The sequence below is a fragment of the Vulpes vulpes genome, chromosome 10 (assembly GCF_048418805.1).
Source record: "Vulpes vulpes isolate BD-2025 chromosome 10, VulVul3, whole genome shotgun sequence".
Lineage (NCBI taxonomy): Eukaryota > Metazoa > Chordata > Mammalia > Carnivora > Canidae > Vulpes > Vulpes vulpes.
In genome coordinates, this window is record NC_132789.1 from 39646026 (window position 1) to 39655762 (window position 9737).

Genomic DNA, 9737 nt, shown 5'->3' on the forward strand with positions numbered 1-9737 from the left:
CCTTCTTAAAAGAAAAATAATAGTAATAAAATACTTTTTCAGGAATAGCCTCCCTTGACAGGCTGTCTCTCTCCTTACCCTCCAGGGAAGCTTCTGAGACAGTTGTCCACACTTGACCACTCCAATCTGGCTTCTCTACCCATCATGCCCCAGCAACAATCCCTGCCAAAGTCACCAGGCACCGTCTTGTCACTAAGTCCCCTGGTCATTCCTCATCTGGACACCGGGACGACGTCAGACACGACAAACAGCTCCTCTCTTCTTGGCTCTCCCCTGCTCCCACGACATCTCCTGGCTTTTCCCCCATTCCTCCGGCTTGCACCTCCTTGGACTTCTCTGGCTTCACTTTACAAGGCTGCTCCCCAGAACTCTGTCTGGGCCCCCTTCTCCTTTCGCCCTTCCCATGACGCCATCTGTGTGCCTACCCCTCTGCCCTTCACTCGGGCCCAGCTCCTCCTGAGCTCAGAACCCAACCGTCCCCTGCCTCCTGACCCCCTCCCTGGAGGGGGTGCCCATCTCAAACCCCACATGGCCCTAACCAAGCTTTCTCTCCGACCCCACACCAGACTCCTTCTCTCGGGGTCTCTGATTCGATGACAGCAGCACCTTCACCTCCCAGTTTCCCAAGCCAAGAAACTGGAAGTCAAACCAGTATCGCCTTCTCCCCCCACACCCACACAGGGGCTGGTGATGGGCTCCTGATTCATCAGCTCTGCCTCCCAAATATTTCTTTCTCTAAGGCCTGAAAGGCCACCCTTTGCTTCGTCACCCTCCCGAGACAGATCTGCTCAAGCCAGAATGTTCTTCTTTTTCCTCAGAGGCATCTTCTGCTCTCCTACCTGCAGGTGCCTGCTCGTTCTCTGGGCCCACATGGCACACGTCCTCTTTCCCCTCTTTGCCTTCCGACCCTGCCTTGCCTCTCTTCCTCAAAGCCTCCAGCCGCCTCCAAGGAAGCCTCTCCTCTCTGCCCCATCTGCCCCGGCTGGCCGGATGTCCTCCTGCCCGAAGCTCCTGGGCCCTTCTTGCCTGGTCCACGCCTGGACACAAGGAACCACCTGCGCCCTTCTCCCTCCCACACACCCGGCCTCCTGCGTCTCCCGGGCTCCTGACTGTAAGTGGGTCCCAGGACTGCTCCCGGCCAGTGAGCTGGGGACGGAGGTGAAAGGGTCACTCCCTGGCCAAGAGCTCATGCCTGACCTGCTAGCCGCTGTGGCAACCAAGAAAGCCTTTTTTCAAAATGATGGATCCTCCAGATGAAAGCAGCGCCGAGCCGAGTCACCCAGTGAGGATGACAGCCGTGAGAGGTGCCAGGACCTGCAGCGCACTTAGCAGCAGCCAACAAGAACCCTCTGTTGGGTTGGGAATCTCACCCACTGAGATTCCAGGGCTGCCGGTCACCATGGCCTGGCCTCTCCCAGCCTGACGAGGCAGGCCTCTCTAGGCTCAGTTTCTCCATCCCTAGTCCGGAGGCCACCATCTGCTCCTCACCAGGTGACCGTGAGGGTTGATTACTGCAGGGGGGTCCACCGTCAGTTCCTGAGCGCCTCCTGCGTACCACCAGGCCCACTGTGAAGTGCCTGACTGTGTGAGACGGCCTGGTGGGGCAGGGGTTGGGACAGAGACGTTTCTGTCAACCCCAAATCCATACATTGGCTCCAGTGGGTTGGTGTTTGGAGGTGGGGGGCCTCTGGGGGCCTTAGGATTAGATGAGATCATAGGATGGAGCCCCCGTGATGGGATCAGTGCCCTCACGGTGTGAGGAAGAAACCAGAGCTCCCTCTCCCGCTCTCTTCTGCCATGGAAGGAAACAGTGAGACGGTGGCCATGTGTGAGCCGGAAGGGGTCTCACCGGGAGCCAAATCTACCAGCACTTTGATCTTAGGCCTCCTAACCTTCAGATCTGTGAGAAATGAGTGTTGATTAAGCCACCTCATCTATCGTATTTTGTCATAGCAGCCTGAGCAGACTAAGACAGCAGGGATCCCTGTATGTTATGTTCAGTTGCTCAGGTTGGGTACTGAACAACTGGGGCACTGGCAACACTTGGAATTGGACGTCACCCCCCGGAGTTGTGAGCTGTAGTAACCTGTCATAGTTCCACTATCAGTTCTGTTTTGAACCCACTGATACATATGGAGACTGCCTCTGTTGCTACAAGAGGAAGAAGGAAAAAAAAAAAAAAAAGAGGAAGAAGGGAGGAGTGTCTAGAAAGGGCACAGGAGAAAGCGGAATGATGGCTATACTATCATAATATGATCAAAATGATATTAGGAAACATTCACATCGTGCTGCACATACGCTGGGTATCGCTCCAGGCACCTCACTTAACATTTATTCGTTTATCTTTCACAACAGCCCTAGGAGGTAAATGTCATCAACTCCATTTTACAGATGAGAAACTGAGGCAGAGATAGGTAGGTACGTTACCTAACATCATGCGGCTTAGAAACGGCAAAGCCAGAATTTGAATCTGAGCAGTCTGGCCCCAGAATTGCCCCTCAGCCCTGTGCCACCCATAGGAGCTGCGGGAGGAGGGAAGTGCGGCCCAGCCCCAGCCCCACACCCGGCCTAGAGCGGAGCTTCCGGGATTACGGTGAGGGCAGAAGCCAAAGAGGCCGATTTCGTGAGAGTGTCTGAGAGGTGATATGCACACGCACGGCTCTTTGGGGTGCAGGGGACAGAAGCACGGGGCGGAACAGAACACGGCCACCTCTGCCCTTCACCCCCTCACTCCCTCACCCCTTCCACCCCCCACTCCCACCCCCACCCGCCACCTTGGCTTTGATGCAGAGCCAGAACTGCTCTGGCATCCAAGGGGACTTGGAGCACATCCAGAGGACACCCCCCTGGTCTGGCGTTGACACCGCATGGCGGGAAGGACGTGGGGAGAATTCCCTCAACGTGTTTAAGGCGGGCAGATGGGCATCAACAGGACTTTTGGGCAGAACCAGGGCGGAATAAGAGGTAGACCTCTCTCATGAAAGACAGGTGTGTGGGCCCCTGGGAGACCCCACCTCCGGAGCCTCCCAGAAACGGTGGGGACCACGAGGAGGGGTCTGAGCCCCTGCTGTGAGCACATGGGGACTCAGAGCCTGAATCCCTTGGGCCTCACAATAAATGCAAATGTGACCTCACTTGGGCTCATAGGCTCCTCAGCTCGGTGACACATCATGCCACAGCCAGGGACTCATCCAATTCTTACATCAACCCATTTTACAGATGACAACACCCAGGGTCGGGGAAGCTGATGGCCCAAAGTCGCTCAGCCAGGAGGGAGGTAGCAGAGTGTGGCCCGGCCCAGAGCCCAGGCCCCGTCCCCATATCCAGCTGCCCCCAGAAGTGCCAGCCTTCCAGGGGGAAGCCCCCACGTCCCCAGGGAGACCTCCTACCAGGAACCAGGTTACACAGCCCCCCACCAACCCCGCAGCATAGCAGAGGTCCCTCTACCAGGGTGAGCCTCTGCCTCACCCGCCCACCCGTGTGCTAGGGACAGAAGGGGGACTTTATGTGCAATCTGCCCGACTCTCCAGAAAGCACTTAGGTTTACGATGTGCATGAAATTGATCGCCAGTTGGCGCAGCCCCCGCGCACTCCGTGCCAGCCCAGCACTGGCAGGAGGCTGGCCCCCCACCCCCCGCTTTCAAGGAGCATCAGAGCCGCCTGCCAAGGCCCCTCGTGAGGGTCCTTCTCCACTAACAAGTACAGAGTGGAGGGGGAGCTCTGCCCAAAGGCCTTTCCATGGCTCACCCCCCCCCACCCCACGGTAGTTAAATAGCTCCGTGTTTTGTGCCAATTCCAGCCTCTTCTGCTTCCCCTCTAACGAGCTGATGCTTTCAAAGGCCCCACTAATTGGTGTTTGCGCCTCACACACCACGACACTTTGATAGTCACTTAGGACGTGGGTCCGTCCATCACACCCGCGGTACGAGAGGCTGCTCACCTCACTGCACCGGAGTGCCCGGCCTGTGCTTCTGTTCCTGTGTGCACATGTGAGAGGACCCGCGTGCCCTGTTTTGTACGTGGAGGACACGTCTGCACGGGCCCACGTGTCTGTATAAGCGTTCCTTTGAGGATATTTATTGCGTACCCGTGTGTTTGTACGTCAGTGCGTGTGCACGGGTAAATACCACCAAGTGTGCACACGGGGGCGTGCATCGGTGTGCGGGCACACCTTCCTGGGCAGGTGTGTCTACATGCATATGCGACAGAGCTTGTGTGTGCTTATGCATGCATTCATGTGCTTTGCATGTTTGCGTGTGCACATCTCTTTGTAGGCAGGCACGGACAGGTGAATTTTTGCAAATCTACCAATAAAGTCCATATATGTGTCTCATTGCAGCTGTGGATGTGCCGGTCTGTACGCCTAAGCCCGGAGGAGGCCTGACATGGGCAGATATGTGTGTTGGTGTGCGTGCAGGAAGGGGGTGGAGATGGACCCCCTGGGTGGGCTCTAGATGTGCAGGTGACATGCATGCACTTGGGCGTTTGTGTCTGACCTGTGGAGGCAAGGTGCGACACAGCAGTGACCTGGGTTTGAGGCCTGGCGCTGCCCTTTCTAGCTCTGTGACTTTGGGATAATCACTTAACTGCTCCAACCATCAGTTTTCTCATCTAAAATGGAGGCGATAAAAGCATTGACCTCATACTGCTGTCGTGTGGGGCAAATGGGAAAATACACTCAAAGGGCGAGCAGGAATGTGCGAGATGCAGGGGTGTGTGCCTATGTGCAGACGGAGAGGCCCTTCCCACCCTCCCGATCCTTCGCTCCTCCCTGGGAACACCCCTGGTGCACACACTCCCCGCACCCCACACCCGCCCCAGCATGGGCCTGGAAGAGACCCTGTGGCCACCTGAGGGGAGACCTGGCCAGGCCCGGGTCACAGAGTAGCAGCAACAACCTCCAAGATCTCTGTCACATCCAAAGTGAGTTCACACTTCTATTACCTACCTTTGACAGGTGGGAAACCTCGATGCAGTAGACGGGAGGGAGTCGGTGGCAGCACGGGAACCTGCTGTCAGGACCTGTCAGGGCCGTGGGAAGCCAGGATGTCCCTCTTATTCCTGAGGGAGGGGGAGCAGCTTCAAGAGGCCGGAGCAATGCACATCTTGGTGCACCTCGAGCATAAATATGCACGTACAGAGGGGATTCCTCACCTGTCCCGGGGCCTGGGATGCCTGCTGGGTCCCTGCTGGGGCTCAGGCTGAGGACAACTCTGGGGAGCCCCACCTGACCCCTTCTGTACACACAGCCCCAGTCCCACCCTGTCATTTACTCCCCGAGAAACTGAGGCCCAGAGAAAGGGGCTTGCTCAAAGCCACGGGCCAGGAAAAAGCTAGAACAGGTGGATCCAGACCACCCCGGGTCACCTCGCTTGCTCTCCTCATTTGCATGGCTCGGTTGGCACTGACCTGGCTGGGGAACCCCGGGCAGGGCACCCCCCGGCGGGCAGGTCACAGGGCCCTTCCAACCCACCTGCTTTGGAGCCTGAAGGGCCCGTGGTGTCCCCAGGGGGAAGAGGCCTGGGTGCCTGAACGGCCCTCGCCTAGGACTGCAAGCTGCCCGCGTCACTTTTTTTTTCTTCCTATTTCGCAGGTGGTATTTTATGTTCCTTTTTTAATTTAAAAAAAAAAAAATCAAAACTTTCGAAATCATCACCAGCAGCGTCGCCACCTCGCCATTAGCACTGCCAGCCCCCAGGGTCCTCGCATCGCGAGTGATGACTGTGCCCCCCACCGCCACCAATCCCCACCCCTTAAGCTCCGTTGATGTGACTCCCAGCCCTCAAACTCCTAAGCCCGGGACCCTCAGAAATGCTCTCCTCCCCCGCCAGCATTTATGTTCCATTTCTCCTGCCCCGGTCCCCCAACCCACCCCACCCAGGCCGGGCCGGTGCTCTCTCCCATCATCTGCTTTCCATTTTTCCTACCCCCTCTGCCCCCCGCTGCAGCAGGCTCCTGCCAGGACCCTGTGACCCGAAGCCCCCCCCCCCCCTTCTGCACCTCTCCCTGCTTCTGGAGCCCTCCCAGCCTAGCCAGCTCTGCGAGGCCCGCTGGGCTGGGCCCAAGGCCCTCCTAGGCCCCCTCCTCAGGCCTGGCGCCCCACCCACCCAGCCTGCGGCCTGTCTGCCTTCCTGAGCTCATTAACTGCAGGTCACCGTTCAGCAGGAAAGACAAGGCGTGGGTTCTGCAGGCGTTCATTAGCCGTGAGAGGAACAGTGTGTGTGAAATTAGCAGTCACCTGAGGACCTCGATAATTTCATAATTAGGAGGCCTAATGGCTCCAGCTCTGGATGCCAAATGACTTAACCCCTTGCCTGCTGGGCGCCTAACCCCCAGCCCCTGGCTGCTGGAGGGGCCTGCACTCCCCTCTCTGCCCCGTGCCCCTCCCTATGGCCCGATCGTGTTCATCTCACCCACCCCAGTGCCCAGGCCCTCGTTTAAAGAGTGGTCAGGTTTAAAGGGTGAATGAATGAATGAATGAATGAACGAACAAATGAATGAGCAAATAGGTACCTGAATGGGGAAAGAGTTTCCAGCCCCCGCTGCAGGTGCTCAGGGGAGGAATGACTCTCCATCTGCATGAGTAGGTGTGTAGCTGTGTGCATGCCTGTGCGTGTGCACGTGCGAGTATGGGGGCACCACACACACACACACACACACACACACACGTGGATCTGTGATGTCTGCTTCCAAGAAACTTGCATGTGTCTGCATCCACGCTCACATCTGTGATACTCATCCTGCTGCCTCCTGTCTGGACAGAGGGTACTCTGCGACGGGACCCCAAGTGCCTCCCTTGATGCCAGTGTCTCCTGGCACCCCCCGAAAGGTGGTGGCTCCAGAATTTCTATAGGTGGCACTTGGTGGGGGAGGGGGACAGGGCCTCCGGAGTTTGCCAAGAATCTGCATTGGCACAGCAAGTGCACTGCCTTTTAGACCGAACGTTTCTTGGGAGGGCTGGGGTGACTCAGCCTTTAGCAGGGGGGAGCTGGCTTGGACAGCCTCTGAACTATCCCAGCCTGCTCTCTCTCCTCCCCACCTTGCCCTAGTCCTGAAGAGGTGAAGGCTCAGGTGGAGGGAGGGGAGCCCTGGGCTCCAGGCCGGCTCCCCCAACCTGGGACAACTGGTTCTGAGGCTCCTTAGCCCTGCCCGGCTCCCCTTATTGTGGAGCAGTTGAGTGGGGTGGAGGCAGAAGGAAGAACTGGGAGCAGAGTTGAGCAGAACAATAAAGGGATAGGAAGGGAGCTGAGGGAAGCAGGGAGAAAGGATGGGAAGTCCCAAGAAGGTGAGAGAGGAGGAGAGAGACAGGAGGTGGGGGGCGGAGAGGCAAGGAGGCCCAGAGCATTATCACCACTTAAAAAGCAGCGGCTCGGTTCTTTGGCACAAATAATGGCTTTTTATGAATAAATCATGTGTCAGCCGCCTCCCAGGGAGTGGGCATGGAGGGGGGCGCGTCTGCTGGGCTCCAAGGCTGGCAGGGAAGGGCCAGCTGCAGCCCCCCAGCTGTAGGGGTGTTGTCCCCTTTCTCCTGATGGGGTCCAGCGAGACAGACGCCGTCTCTGGAACTACCACTGGCCTGAGCCTAGCAGAGCTGTCTCTGCGCTGAGGTGGTCTCGCTGCTCCCTGCTCGGAGCCTGGCCCGGTCCCAGGGCTGGGAGTGTCCCTCTGCTTCCCTGCCCCCGCTACCCCCGCAGAGCGGCCCAGCAGCCGCTCCTGGCGGGGGAACACCAGCTCTGGTGCACCCAGAGAGAGGTGTGCGCCAAGACAGCAGACACACCCAGAGAGGAAGCATGCAGTGCACACAACTCACACAGGCACAGACTCCCCAGCCCCGGGCGCACATGTGGGCACACTCGGAGGTGGATACGCTGTTATTCACAACACACACACACACACACACACACATGCTCACTCAGGCATGTGCACAGACAGGGAGACCCCAACTATCATCCAGCAGGCCCCCTTCCCAGTGCTCACGCACACGGGCCCACACAGACAGATGCATATGGGGCTACATGGACACACACAGACCTGCACACGCATGCCGACAGCCCACCCCCCATCAGCTCAGGGTGGGGGCAGCTTTGCAGCCCATATGGAGCCCAGACCCAGCTGGGCTGTCCTGGAGTCTGGCTGTGGGGTGGGGCTGGGGCATGGGCATCTGTCCCAGGGGATAGTCCATCAGCCTCTATATGCTCCCCGCCCAGCACGGACAGCTACCACACCCCACAGTGAGGTCCTCCCTCCCTCCGCTGAGCCCAAGACCTGTGTGGGTCCTGCTGGCTCCGGGCTCCTTTGCTGCCCTGCTCACAGCCACGTCCCCAGAGGCAGCGGGGCCCCACGGGAGAGCCTGGGCATTGGAGGTACACAGTCTGGGCAAGAACCTCGGCTCCGCCCCTTGCCAGAAGTGTGACCTCCGAGAATAATTCTGATCTCGTTCACTCCTCAAAACAGATCTGAGACAGGTGCTACTGCCCCCAACTTCCAGCCCAAGAAAGGGAGGCTCCGAAAGGTAAAAGCACTAGGTGTTATTTCTAGGACCACGTTCTTTTCACAAACCCTTAAGAGCTCAGTGTTCTGGTTTTCCTCCTCCTCACCCTTCGGCTGCTCCTTCTCAGCCAGTGGGTTCCTCTTCCTGTGCCAACGTGTTCTTAGGTGTTCACCGGAGCAGACCCAGGTTGACCTGCTCTTCCCACTCAGCACGCTCCCTAAGCCACTCCTAACACCTCCATGACAACCTCTGTGCCCCCGATTCTTGAACTTCCCTCTCCAGGGCTTCTGACTGCGTGATCCGGCTGGGCTTCTCCAGGCCACCGCGCTGCTGAGTGCCAGGGACTGCCATCCACACAGTAGACATACTGCTGAGCATCCCTCTGAAATCCCAAGGGTTCCATAAAATCTAACTCAAATGGAGCCTGAGGCTGAGCGTCCCATTGTCCCCAGGGCTCCTCCTGCCTCGATGTTCTCCTTCCTTCTCAGGGAATGGCCCTGTCCATCCAGGCACCCAACTAGAAACCAGGCATCACTTCATTCTTCCCTGTCCCTCACCGTATGTCTAACCCCAAAGCAGTCCCAGTGATTCTGTATCCAAAATCTATGGGAACTCATCCTTTCCCCTCCTGCCCCACTGCCCTCCTCAACCCCTCCTGGTTTGAGTCACCACCGACACCTCTGGCCTGGCCGCTGACCTGCTCCTGCTTCCGGCCCATTTGCCTCCCTGTCATCAGTAATCTCTCCAGCTCTTTGCTCTGGCCACACTAAACTGCTTTTGGTTCTTGGAACCCACAGTATCTCCACCCTGAGCCTCTCAACATGCCATTCCCTCTCTGTCTGAATCCCTCCCCTTCCCAAACCCAACTCACCCTTCAAAGCTAAGACAGCACCCCCTCCAGGTACCTTCCCTGACTCCTGGAGCCTGGAATGGGCACGGCATGTCATTCATTCCCACAGCAGCCTGTCTCCTCCGTGACAGCTCTGATCGATCATCACCGGTTTACTCACCTGTATCCCCCTCGAGCCTCTAAGTTCCTTGAAACAGAGATCGTGCCTCTGATGCTCTCTCTGGCAGCCCCATGCTTGGTACAAGACCTTGGCACTTAAAGGTGCCCACTGAACCTTTCCTGGATGAATGAATGGATGAATGAGTGCAGGGGTGAGCACTTTGCACACCTCTGTTCATTTACTCCTCAGCAGAGGTCCATGCAACGGGCGCTACTATCCTGTGGTCTAGACCAGGA